Raw genomic sequence first — 14408 nt, forward strand, 5'->3', positions numbered from 1 at the left:
TACTCCACCCAGGGCCCTCCGTAAAATGAACCAAGATAACTGTTTGTTCAACGCTAACATAATGAATGAACTTAGATACGTTTATGTATGATATGATTATGATTATGTTATGTTCATGATTATGCAAGAGTGAATCCATGCAAGTTTATGTTTAAGAACAAGAGCACTAGATGCTACATGACAAGTATAAGACATGGAATAGAGCAAGTAAAGAACATGATACCGATGACGATCTTAGGTTTCCCCTAATCATCCGGTTTAGAATCGTGCCATGATTATGTTATGTTTAGGCCTCGATACGTAAGCGTATTCTTGGCAATGCGGTCCTAGGTTCCCTTGGCCGCCATGACACGTATAGGAAGTGAAGCCTATAACAAGTGAGATAAGACTATGACGGCTCTAGTATGCATCACCGTCTAGTATGCAAGTCCTCACACACGTATAATCAACCGTCAGGTTGTAATGTAGACACGTGGTGACCGTAGGTTTCCCCTGAGGTTACCTATAGCCTAGGATTTAGGGGAACTCACTGAGACATTATGTCTCATCCCAATCCTTATTTGTTTCAGATAAACAGGTTGGATGGCAAGCTAGTAGACGAATGGATGTTTCAACAAGTGATCGTTCGTACCGCAACAGGATGTTATGGACTTCAAGGACGTAATTTTATTATACTTCAGAAAAGTTGAGTAGGATATCTTTGTACGAACGCATGTTGTTGTAAATAATATTCATTCGAAATTTTATTGTTGTATATTTTAATGTAGCCAGTACTAAATTCAACGCACGTGCTAGACTTTCTAGATACGTCTGGTATGGGTGTTACATTTGGTATCAGGGCAGGTCAATTCAGACGGTGCCTTGGGTCATTAAATTACAACAAAGGAAGTGGGACCATTGGGTTCCAGGTAAATGTTCTAGTTGTTGTTGTTAGTTGAGCCTGATCAACTCAATTTAGCATTCAACGATTAGAATAGATGCCTGAGAGCTGAATAGGACCCAGGAGGAACGAAGTATGTGATGAAGAAGTTTGATCGTGCCAAAAGGTGGCCGGTGAACCAAGCAAGTAGAAGCGTGAATCCTCCGGGAATGTAAGACATGTTAAGAAGGAACGTTCCAACCATGTCGGGTAAGATGTTAGCAATACTTCTTGTACCCGTAAGTGACGAAGTTGGATATATCTCTAAGCATGACCGAAAGTTTCGGTAAGAGTTGTTGTTGGAACGGGTTTATGATATTCTGGGATGTCAGAACAAGGCTACAAGATGGTGAGAAGTCGACATATGTTGACGGAGTCAGCGGGCTCTCAGGAATAGTATTATATGAATGAAGCTAAGGACATGTATGTTCGGAAAGTTGTGTAAGTGGCAATGTAATGAGGAAAACTATTCTTAGTGGAGGAAATTAAGGAATCAAGAGAAAGTTTTATGTTACCAGGATTAAGGCATTGATTTCCGACGTGCCAAGAATTGTATCGAAAAAGGTTGATGTTGTCGTGCATATGTTATAGAATATTTCACGAAGATAGGAATGAATGATATGCATTGTATACTTGAGAATAAGAAATTTTATGCAAAGAATGTTTTCTGAAAAATAGAGTTTGAGAAGCTCACCAATAGCAAGCCTGGGACGAAACTTTCCGTTTTAGGAAACCTATTAGTTCGTTCCTATGGTTTGCACTGACTATTGGAGAGATGTCTTCATAATAACCTTTTATGAGATGAAAATCTATTCTGACATCAAGTAATGAATGCATATCATATCCTAAGATTTCCAAGGAAAAAGGCATGGGCAATTATCAACGAAATCGATACGGTTTAAGGTAGCTTTGGAAATTAATGTGTTAAGAATCAAGAACGAGTCAAGATCAAGAGTATAGATGTTCCGGCATTTAGAAGGAAAATCACAGATGTTTATGCATGAGGTATGAAGTAGGAAGTTAAAGCGGTGCAAAGTTATGAGAAATTACAAGGTTCGCCGATTATGTGGAATTATGACGTATCGCTCGAACCTATGTTTTGCTTAATTAATTTGCTAAGGCTCATTATGAAGTTGAACTATAAGGTTTAAAGGATTTTAAAAAGATTTACACGTATAGGTGATTGAGGTTGATATTTTGAAAATTCACGAGATTTTCTAGGAACCGGTTTGCTTCGACACTCGTAGAGCGGGCTAGACTCATTAGAGTCTAGGTTCGATGGCACGTATGTGTTATCAACTCGTTCTATGATTTTAGAGCAATGGTCGGGGCCTAAACTCAATATATATTTATAAAGTAGAAAAATTATCAACGTCAATGACCCGTGCGTTAGTTTACGAAGTTTACTTTAAAAAAAAAAAATTCACCTTTGAAGTTTAAGTATGTTATTGTGTAGGGAGATGCGACTCACGAGATTTGTGCAATGAGAATCATACTGTCGTATGCAACACTTGTTGAGTGACAACGATACTTGTTAAGACATGTCAAGTCATGATTTTATAACTTTTAAAAGCTAAGATTGGTATTAAGGAACTTGGAAACGATGCTTATTTTTAAAAACTCATGAAATTATACATTTTTGAAACTGATAAGATACGTTTTAAGTAAACTCACTTAAGACGTACAAACTTCAGGACCAACTTGTTGCGGACAAGTTTGGGGCGAGTTGTTAAATCTTTTTCAAAATATAGAAACTCATCTGGTGGTTCTGTGGTACCATTACACAATCAGTTTTGGAAGTGATAAAATCTTTTTAGTCACGAGCATATTCGTTCTAAGAACCCAAATACCAAAGATTAAGAAAAATTTCTTCGAGAAAGATTTTAGAACACGTATCGTTATCATTTAACAAAAGGCGGCCCTTGTAAGTATGCACATGTTACGGAAACGACAATGTTAGTATGAAGCTAATATCCTACGGGATACACGGAATTATGTTAAGAGATAAGAAATTCGTAGAATCGGTTATATGGGTAATGCAAGTAAGAGACATGTGTCTCAAAGTACAGTAAGTAAATGATGTATGAAGTATATGTTTACCCGATAAGATTATGTATGCATGAAAAGATGTTGTAATGTCACAAGTAAGCACTGCAGGGCAAACCTGGTTTTCGGTAGGATTCCAGTTAAAAGGCAAATCCTGAGTGTTCATGTTTATGATAAGATATCTTTATGAATGGTTTATGTTAAGCGGGTAAAATACGAGTCCGAGACAATAAGTTTATGATTTAGACAATAAGTTCTAAATCATGATGTATTAAATGCCTTCAAGTTTAAGTGATATTAAGATCAAGAAAGCTATATGCTTAAGTATGTGGATTGAAAAACAGAACGAAACACAAGCAATGACGAACTTCTTGAGAATCTGTGTTTTGAATATGTATGGTTCAGACCAAAGATGGTAAATTTTGTCATGATGATTGGTAGTCGATATCTAAATTTCGAGGACGAAATTTTTTTAAGGGGGGTAGAATGTAATATCCCGCCTGACAGTATCGGTATATTACCCTTTGACCGTGTCAGATGAATTTAATTCATGGAAAGTAAGTTAAGGTTAATATTTTATGAGATGTCAGCTTTTTATGGAAAAGTATCAGAGTCGTTTTAAACACGCTTGAGGCAAGGGCATAATGGTAATTTCACGGAAAAAAGGATATTTATATGTTTTTGGATGGAAAATATCTTATTTTCCCTTATCCTTTCTCTCTCTAAGTTGGGAAAACATTTCCTCTTCCTTCTCTCTTCTCCCACACGCCCATCTCTTCCTCTCTCCACCAAATCTTCCAAATCTTCCTTCCTTCATGGCAAGTGAATCAATCTTGTTCCCTCATGATCTCTTGTACAAGTAGAAGCTTGATTAAGGTTTGATTTCCCTTTTTCCACCTCTCATGAAGCTCATCCCATCTCTTTTTCCTCTTCACCAATCTTTCATGAAACTTCATCCTCTCATGGTAAGTTTCCAAACTTGTTCCCTTATGATCATTTAAGCTTAAGGAAGTATGGATTATGTTTGATTTCTTCTATTCCTCTTCTTGAAGAAGTGATTGGAAACTAGGGTTTGGTGTATGGTGAAAATGGATTCTAAATTGGTACAAGGTATGGTCTCCACTTGATCAAGGTAATAATATTAAGTTCGAATGGATTAATATCTCTATTCTTCCTCACCAAGAATTCCTTTTGATTTTAAGTTTTGAATATGTGTTTTGAGGGTAATGTTGGAGTATGGTTTTGAGCTTGAAATGGTGTCTTGGTTTGCAAGATAAGGACAACAAGTTTGAAAGGGCATGAGCTAGGGTTGCAAGGAAATCAAGTTAGGGTTTTTGATTCTTGAGCTTATAAGCTTGGAGATGTTTTAAGAAAATTTACTAGGTGAGTTCCATAGCTAGTTTTCCTACCCTTTGGGATCATGTTTATGCCATGTTAGTTTATTATGAAAACTATGAGAAGTCTAGGATTATGTATTGTGACAGTTGCCCCTTTTCTTGGCATGCATGCAAAACATGTTTATACTTGCCAAATGAATGTTTTATAAATTTCCAATGATCAAATATGTTCCAAAACACATAGAGACACTTGGTTTGAGGTTTTTGGGTCAAAAATACCATTTTTAAGTGTTCTGGACTGTCCTAACTCGCCACGGCGAGCTATTACTCGCCACGGCGAGCTAGAACTCCGAAAGGGGGGTCCTGCTCGCCCCCAACTCGCCACGGCGAGCTACCACTCGCCTCCCCAGTGAAATCACTCACCTAGGCGAGTAAGACAATGAGAAATCTCACTGTTTTGCTTGCTTCAGGCAGGCATGGGGATTCGCGACGCGGTTTTCTCCGTGGTGTCTTTTTACGAATGTAAACCCCTCAAACCAAGGTCCCAATTGACGATCAAGGAAAGCAAGATTGTTATGTTAAAGAGGCAAGTATTATGCATGTTAGTAAGGCATGGTATACGAAAGAATCATGTCATGAATCGGGTAGTAAGTTACTCATTAAGCAAGGGAAAACTAGAGCCTCGACATAGTTGTCGAGAACTAGCTAGTTAGCATGAATTCTTAGAATGACAAGACGCGAAGTATAAGCTCTTCGCATATGTTTAAGAGTGTTTAGAAAGCATGTTAAGTCGTGGTTTGATTAGTTAATCACTCCACCATGATTAAGAAACTACAAGCATGAACAAGTATGAATTTACCGCTAATCGGATCGATTAAGGTTCTGAGGTAAACATGTATGCATGATTAGGTTTATCCTAAATTTATGACAAGTTTTAAGTAGGTGGCATGTCTCTTGCTATCCACACCAGGGGGATACAAGGGGTTCTCATCATGAGAACGATTCAAGCCGTAAGGGACCCGCATGTCACCGAAACCGCAAGACTAAGATAATAACCGCATGGCGGTGCTCGTGTCTCTTGTTATCCACGTCAGGGGGATACGGGAGGTTCTCGACCTAAGGGGAACGGTTCAAGCCGCAAGGGACCCGCACGACACCGAGGGAGTCCGATGTACGTACATCGGTCATGTATGGGATTGTTCTCGGGGTTACTCCACCCAGGGCCCTCCGTAAAATGAACCAAGATAACTGTTTGTTCAACGCTAACATAATGAATGAACTTAGATACGTTTATGTATGATATGATTATGATTATGTTATGTTCATGATTATGCAAGAGTGAATCCATGCAAGTTTATGTTTAAGAACAAGAGCACTAGATGCTACATGACAAGTATAAGACATGGAATAGAGCAAGTAAAGAACATGATACCGATGACGATCTTAGGTTTCCCCTAATCATCCGGTTTAGAATCGTGCCATGATTATGTTATGTTTAGGCCTCGATACGTAAGCGTATTCTTGGCAATGCGGTCCTAGGTTCCCTTGGCCGCCATGACACGTATAGGAAGTGAAGCCTATAACAAGTGAGATAAGACTATGACGGCTCTAGTATGCATCACCGTCTAGTATGCAAGTCCTCACACACGTATAATCAACCGTCAGGTTGTAATGTAGACACGTGGTGACCGTAGGTTTCCCCTGAGGTTACCTATAGCCTAGGATTTAGGGGAACTCACTGAGACATTATGTCTCATCCCAATCCTTATTTGTTTCAGATAAACAGGTTGGATGGCAAGCTAGTAGACGAATGGATGTTTCAACAAGTGATCGTTCGTACCGCAACAGGATGTTATGGACTTCAAGGACGTAATTTTATTATACTTCAGAAAAGTTGAGTAGGATATCTTTGTACGAACGCATGTTGTTGTAAATAATATTCATTCGAAATTTTATTGTTGTATATTTTAATGTAGCCAGTACTAAATTCAACGCACGTGCTAGACTTTCTAGATACGTCTGGTATGGGTGTTACATTTGGTATCAGGGCAGGTCAATTCAGACGGTGCCTTGGGTCATTAAATTACAACAAAGGAAGTGGGACCATTGGGTTCCAGGTAAATGTTCTAGTTGTTGTTGTTAGTTGAGCCTGATCAACTCAATTTAGCATTCAACGATTAGAATAGATGCCTGAGAGCTGAATAGGACCCAGGAGGAACGAAGTATGTGATGAAGAAGTTTGATCGTGCCAAAAGGTGGCCGGTGAACCAAGCAAGTAGAAGCGTGAATCCTCCGGGAATGTAAGACATGTTAAGAAGGAACGTTCCAACCATGTCGGGTAAGATGTTAGCAATACTTCTTGTACCCGTAAGTGACGAAGTTGGATATATCTCTAAGCATGACCGAAAGTTTCGGTAAGAGTTGTTGTTGGAACGGGTTTATGATATTCTGGGATGTCAGAACAAGGCTACAAGATGGTGAGAAGTCGACATATGTTGACGGAGTCAGCGGGCTCTCAGGAATAGTATTATATGAATGAAGCTAAGGACATGTATGTTCGGAAAGTTGTGTAAGTGGCAATGTAATGAGGAAAACTATTCTTAGTGGAGGAAATTAAGGAATCAAGAGAAAGTTTTATGTTACCAGGATTAAGGCATTGATTTCCGACGTGCCAAGAATTGTATCGAAAAAGGTTGATGTTGTCGTGCATATGTTATAGAATATTTCACGAAGATAGGAATGAATGATATGCATTGTATACTTGAGAATAAGAAATTTTATGCAAAGAATGTTTTCTGAAAAATAGAGTTTGAGAAGCTCACCAATAGCAAGCCTGGGACGAAACTTTCCGTTTTAGGAAACCTATTAGTTCGTTCCTATGGTTTGCACTGACTATTGGAGAGATGTCTTCATAATAACCTTTTATGAGATGAAAATCTATTCTGACATCAAGTAATGAATGCATATCATATCCTAAGATTTCCAAGGAAAAAGGCATGGGCAATTATCAACGAAATCGATACGGTTTAAGGTAGCTTTGGAAATTAATGTGTTAAGAATCAAGAACGAGTCAAGATCAAGAGTATAGATGTTCCGGCATTTAGAAGGAAAATCACAGATGTTTATGCATGAGGTATGAAGTAGGAAGTTAAAGCGGTGCAAAGTTATGAGAAATTACAAGGTTCGCCGATTATGTGGAATTATGACGTATCGCTCGAACCTATGTTTTGCTTAATTAATTTGCTAAGGCTCATTATGAAGTTGAACTATAAGGTTTAAAGGATTTTAAAAAGATTTACACGTATAGGTGATTGAGGTTGATATTTTGAAAATTCACGAGATTTTCTAGGAACCGGTTTGCTTCGACACTCGTAGAGCGGGCTAGACTCATTAGAGTCTAGGTTCGATGGCACGTATGTGTTATCAACTCGTTCTATGATTTTAGAGCAATGGTCGGGGCCTAAACTCAATATATATTTATAAAGTAGAAAAATTATCAACGTCAATGACCCGTGCGTTAGTTTACGAAGTTTACTTTAAAAAAAAAAAATTCACCTTTGAAGTTTAAGTATGTTATTGTGTAGGGAGATGCGACTCACGAGATTTGTGCAATGAGAATCATACTGTCGTATGCAACACTTGTTGAGTGACAACGATACTTGTTAAGACATGTCAAGTCATGATTTTATAACTTTTAAAAGCTAAGATTGGTATTAAGGAACTTGGAAACGATGCTTATTTTTAAAAACTCATGAAATTATACATTTTTGAAACTGATAAGATACGTTTTAAGTAAACTCACTTAAGACGTACAAACTTCAGGACCAACTTGTTGCGGACAAGTTTGGGGCGAGTTGTTAAATCTTTTTCAAAATATAGAAACTCATCTGGTGGTTCTGTGGTACCATTACACAATCAGTTTTGGAAGTGATAAAATCTTTTTAGTCACGAGCATATTCGTTCTAAGAACCCAAATACCAAAGATTAAGAAAAATTTCTTCGAGAAAGATTTTAGAACACGTATCGTTATCATTTAACAAAAGGCGGCCCTTGTAAGTATGCACATGTTACGGAAACGACAATGTTAGTATGAAGCTAATATCCTACGGGATACACGGAATTATGTTAAGAGATAAGAAATTCGTAGAATCGGTTATATGGGTAATGCAAGTAAGAGACATGTGTCTCAAAGTACAGTAAGTAAATGATGTATGAAGTATATGTTTACCCGATAAGATTATGTATGCATGAAAAGATGTTGTAATGTCACAAGTAAGCACTGCAGGGCAAACCTGGTTTTCGGTAGGATTCCAGTTAAAAGGCAAATCCTGAGTGTTCATGTTTATGATAAGATATCTTTATGAATGGTTTATGTTAAGCGGGTAAAATACGAGTCCGAGACAATAAGTTTATGATTTAGACAATAAGTTCTAAATCATGATGTATTAAATGCCTTCAAGTTTAAGTGATATTAAGATCAAGAAAGCTATATGCTTAAGTATGTGGATTGAAAAACAGAACGAAACACAAGCAATGACGAACTTCTTGAGAATCTGTGTTTTGAATATGTATGGTTCAGACCAAAGATGGTAAATTTTGTCATGATGATTGGTAGTCGATATCTAAATTTCGAGGACGAAATTTTTTTAAGGGGGGTAGAATGTAATATCCCGCCTGACAGTATCGGTATATTACCCTTTGACCGTGTCAGATGAATTTAATTCATGGAAAGTAAGTTAAGGTTAATATTTTATGAGATGTCAGCTTTTTATGGAAAAGTATCAGAGTCGTTTTAAACACGCTTGAGGCAAGGGCATAATGGTAATTTCACGGAAAAAAGGATATTTATATGTTTTTGGATGGAAAATATCTTATTTTCCCTTATCCTTTCTCTCTCTAAGTTGGGAAAACATTTCCTCTTCCTTCTCTCTTCTCCCACACGCCCATCTCTTCCTCTCTCCACCAAATCTTCCAAATCTTCCTTCCTTCATGGCAAGTGAATCAATCTTGTTCCCTCATGATCTCTTGTACAAGTAGAAGCTTGATTAAGGTTTGATTTCCCTTTTTCCACCTCTCATGAAGCTCATCCCATCTCTTTTTCCTCTTCACCAATCTTTCATGAAACTTCATCCTCTCATGGTAAGTTTCCAAACTTGTTCCCTTATGATCATTTAAGCTTAAGGAAGTATGGATTATGTTTGATTTCTTCTATTCCTCTTCTTGAAGAAGTGATTGGAAACTAGGGTTTGGTGTATGGTGAAAATGGATTCTAAATTGGTACAAGGTATGGTCTCCACTTGATCAAGGTAATAATATTAAGTTCGAATGGATTAATATCTCTATTCTTCCTCACCAAGAATTCCTTTTGATTTTAAGTTTTGAATATGTGTTTTGAGGGTAATGTTGGAGTATGGTTTTGAGCTTGAAATGGTGTCTTGGTTTGCAAGATAAGGACAACAAGTTTGAAAGGGCATGAGCTAGGGTTGCAAGGAAATCAAGTTAGGGTTTTTGATTCTTGAGCTTATAAGCTTGGAGATGTTTTAAGAAAATTTACTAGGTGAGTTCCATAGCTAGTTTTCCTACCCTTTGGGATCATGTTTATGCCATGTTAGTTTATTATGAAAACTATGAGAAGTCTAGGATTATGTATTGTGACAGTTGCCCCTTTTCTTGGCATGCATGCAAAACATGTTTATACTTGCCAAATGAATGTTTTATAAATTTCCAATGATCAAATATGTTCCAAAACACATAGAGACACTTGGTTTGAGGTTTTTGGGTCAAAAATACCATTTTTAAGTGTTCTGGACTGTCCTAACTCGCCACGGCGAGCTATTACTCGCCACGGCGAGCTAGAACTCCGAAAGGGGGGTCCTGCTCGCCCCCAACTCGCCACGGCGAGCTACCACTCGCCTCCCCAGTGAAATCACTCACCTAGGCGAGTAAGACAATGAGAAATCTCACTGTTTTGCTTGCTTCAGGCAGGCATGGGGATTCGCGACGCGGTTTTCTCCGTGGTGTCTTTTTACGAATGTAAACCCCTCAAACCAAGGTCCCAATTGACGATCAAGGAAAGCAAGATTGTTATGTTAAAGAGGCAAGTATTATGCATGTTAGTAAGGCATGGTATACGAAAGAATCATGTCATGAATCGGGTAGTAAGTTACTCATTAAGCAAGGGAAAACTAGAGCCTCGACATAGTTGTCGAGAACTAGCTAGTTAGCATGAATTCTTAGAATGACAAGACGCGAAGTATAAGCTCTTCGCATATGTTTAAGAGTGTTTAGAAAGCATGTTAAGTCGTGGTTTGATTAGTTAATCACTCCACCATGATTAAGAAACTACAAGCATGAACAAGTATGAATTTACCGCTAATCGGATCGATTAAGGTTCTGAGGTAAACATGTATGCATGATTAGGTTTATCCTAAATTTATGACAAGTTTTAAGTAGGTGGCATGTCTCTTGCTATCCACACCAGGGGGATACAAGGGGTTCTCATCATGAGAACGATTCAAGCCGTAAGGGACCCGCATGTCACCGAAACCGCAAGACTAAGATAATAACCGCATGGCGGTGCTCGTGTCTCTTGTTATCCACGTCAGGGGGATACGGGAGGTTCTCGACCTAAGGGGAACGGTTCAAGCCGCAAGGGACCCGCACGACACCGAGGGAGTCCGATGTACGTACATCGGTCATGTATGGGATTGTTCTCGGGGTTACTCCACCCAGGGCCCTCCGTAAAATGAACCAAGATAACTGTTTGTTCAACGCTAACATAATGAATGAACTTAGATACGTTTATGTATGATATGATTATGATTATGTTATGTTCATGATTATGCAAGAGTGAATCCATGCAAGTTTATGTTTAAGAACAAGAGCACTAGATGCTACATGACAAGTATAAGACATGGAATAGAGCAAGTAAAGAACATGATACCGATGACGATCTTAGGTTTCCCCTAATCATCCGGTTTAGAATCGTGCCATGATTATGTTATGTTTAGGCCTCGATACGTAAGCGTATTCTTGGCAATGCGGTCCTAGGTTCCCTTGGCCGCCATGACACGTATAGGAAGTGAAGCCTATAACAAGTGAGATAAGACTATGACGGCTCTAGTATGCACCACCGTCTAGTATGCAAGTCCTCACACACGTATAATCAACCGTCAGGTTGTAATGTAGACACGTGGTGACCGTAGGTTTCCCCTGAGGTTACCTATAGCCTAGGATTTAGGGGAACTCACTGAGACATTATGTCTCATCCCAATCCTTATTTGTTTCAGATAAACAGGTTGGATGGCAAGCTAGTAGACGAATGGATGTTTCAACAAGTGATCGTTCGTACCGCAACAGGATGTTATGGACTTCAAGGACGTAATTTTATTATACTTCAGAAAAGTTGAGTAGGATATCTTTGTACGAACGCATGTTGTTGTAAATAATATTCATTCGAAATTTTATTGTTGTATATTTTAATGTAGCCAGTACTAAATTCAACGCACGTGCTAGACTTTCTAGATACGTCTGGTATGGGTGTTACATTTGGTATCAGGGCAGGTCAATTCAGACGGTGCCTTGGGTCATTAAATTACAACAAAGGAAGTGGGACCATTGGGTTCCAGGTAAATGTTCTAGTTGTTGTTGTTAGTTGAGCCTGATCAACTCAATTTAGCATTCAACGATTAGAATAGATGCCTGAGAGCTGAATAGGACCCAGGAGGAACGAAGTATGTGATGAAGAAGTTTGATCGTGCCAAAAGGTGGCCGGTGAACCAAGCAAGTAGAAGCGTGAATCCTCCGGGAATGTAAGACATGTTAAGAAGGAACGTTCCAACCATGTCGGGTAAGATGTTAGCAATACTTCTTGTACCCGTAAGTGACGAAGTTGGATATATCTCTAAGCATGACCGAAAGTTTCGGTAAGAGTTGTTGTTGGAACGGGTTTATGATATTCTGGGATGTCAGAACAAGGCTACAAGATGGTGAGAAGTCGACATATGTTGACGGAGTCAGCGGGCTCTCAGGAATAGTATTATATGAATGAAGCTAAGGACATGTATGTTCGGAAAGTTGTGTAAGTGGCAATGTAATGAGGAAAACTATTCTTAGTGGAGGAAATTAAGGAATCAAGAGAAAGTTTTATGTTACCAGGATTAAGGCATTGATTTCCGACGTGCCAAGAATTGTATCAAAAAAGGTTGATGTTGTCGTGCATATGTTATAGAATATTTCACGAAGATAGGAATGAATGATATGCATTGTATACTTGAGAATAAGAAATTTTATGCAAAGAATGTTTTCTGAAAAATAGAGTTTGAGAAGCTCACCAATAGCAAGCCTGGGACGAAACTTTCCGTTTTAGGAAACCTATTAGTTCGTTCCTATGGTTTGCACTGACTATTGGAGAGATGTCTTCATAATAACCTTTTATGAGATGAAAATCTATTCTGACATCAAGTAATGAATGCATATCATATCCTAAGATTTCCAAGGAAAAAGGCATGGGCAATTATCAACGAAATCGATACGGTTTAAGGTAGCTTTGGAAATTAATGTGTTAAGAATCAAGAACGAGTCAAGATCAAGAGTATAGATGTTCCGGCATTTAGAAGGAAAATCACAGATGTTTATGCATGAGGTATGAAGTAGGAAGTTAAAGCGGTGCAAAGTTATGAGAAATTACAAGGTTCGCCGATTATGTGGAATTATGACGTATCGCTCGAACCTATGTTTTGCTTAATTAATTTGCTAAGGCTCATTATGAAGTTGAACTATAAGGTTTAAAGGATTTTAAAAAGATTTACACGTATAGGTGATTGAGGTTGATATTTTGAAAATTCACGAGATTTTCTAGGAACCGGTTTGCTTCGACACTCGTAGAGCGGGCTAGACTCATTAGAGTCTAGGTTCGATGGCACGTATGTGTTATCAACTCGTTCTATGATTTTAGAGCAATGGTCGGGGCCTAAACTCAATATATATTTATAAAGTAGAAAAATTATCAACGTCAATGACCCGTGCGTTAGTTTACGAAGTTTACTTTAAAAAAAAAAATTCACCTTTGAAGTTTAAGTATGTTATTGTGTAGGGAGATGCGACTCACGAGATTTGTGCAATGAGAATCATACTGATAAGATATACATTTAAAAACTCATGAAATTATACATTTTTGGAAACGATGCTTATTTTTAAAAACTCATGAAATTATACATTTTTGAAACTGATAAGATACGTTTTAAGTAAACTCACTTAAGACGTACAAACTTCAGGACCAACTTGTTGCGGACAAGTTTGGGGCGAGTTGTTAAATCTTTTTCAAAATATAGAAACTCATCTGGTGGTTCTGTGGTACCATTACACAATCAGTTTTGGAAGTGATAAAATCTTTTTAGTCACGAGCATATTCGTTCTAAGAACCCAAATACCAAAGATTAAGAAAAATTTCTTCGAGAAAGATTTTAGAACACGTATCGTTATCATTTAACAAAAGGCGGCCCTTGTAAGTATGCACATGTTACGGAAACGACAATGTTAGTATGAAGCTAATATCCTACGGGATACACGGAATTATGTTAAGAGATAAGAAATTCGTAGAATCGGTTATATGGGTAATGCAAGTAAGAGACATGTGTCTCAAAGTACAGTAAGTAAATGATGTATGAAGTATATGTTTACCCGATAAGATTATGTATGCATGAAAAGATGTTGTAATGTCACAAGTAAGCACTGCAGGGCAAACCTGGTTTTCGGTAGGATTCCAGTTAAAAGGCAAATCCTGAGTGTTCATGTTTATGATAAGATATCTTTATGAATGGTTTATGTTAAGCGGGTAAAATACGAGTCCGAGACAATAAGTTTATGATTTAGACAATAAGTTCTAAATCATGATGTATTAAATGCCTTCAAGTTTAAGTGATATTAAGATCAAGAAAGCTATATGCTTAAGTATGTGGATTGAGAAACAGAACGAAACACAAGCAATGACGAACTTCTTGAGAATCTGTGTTTTGAATATGTATGGTTCAGACCAAAGATGGTAAATTTTGTCATGATGATTGGTAGTCGATATCTAAATTTCGAGGACGAAATTTTTTTAAGGG

The sequence above is a fragment of the Medicago sativa genome, chromosome 6 (genome assembly GCF_051527215.1).
Source record: "Medicago sativa cultivar Bolivia chromosome 6, Bolivia_mono, whole genome shotgun sequence".
Taxonomy (NCBI): Eukaryota; Viridiplantae; Streptophyta; class Magnoliopsida; order Fabales; family Fabaceae; genus Medicago; species Medicago sativa.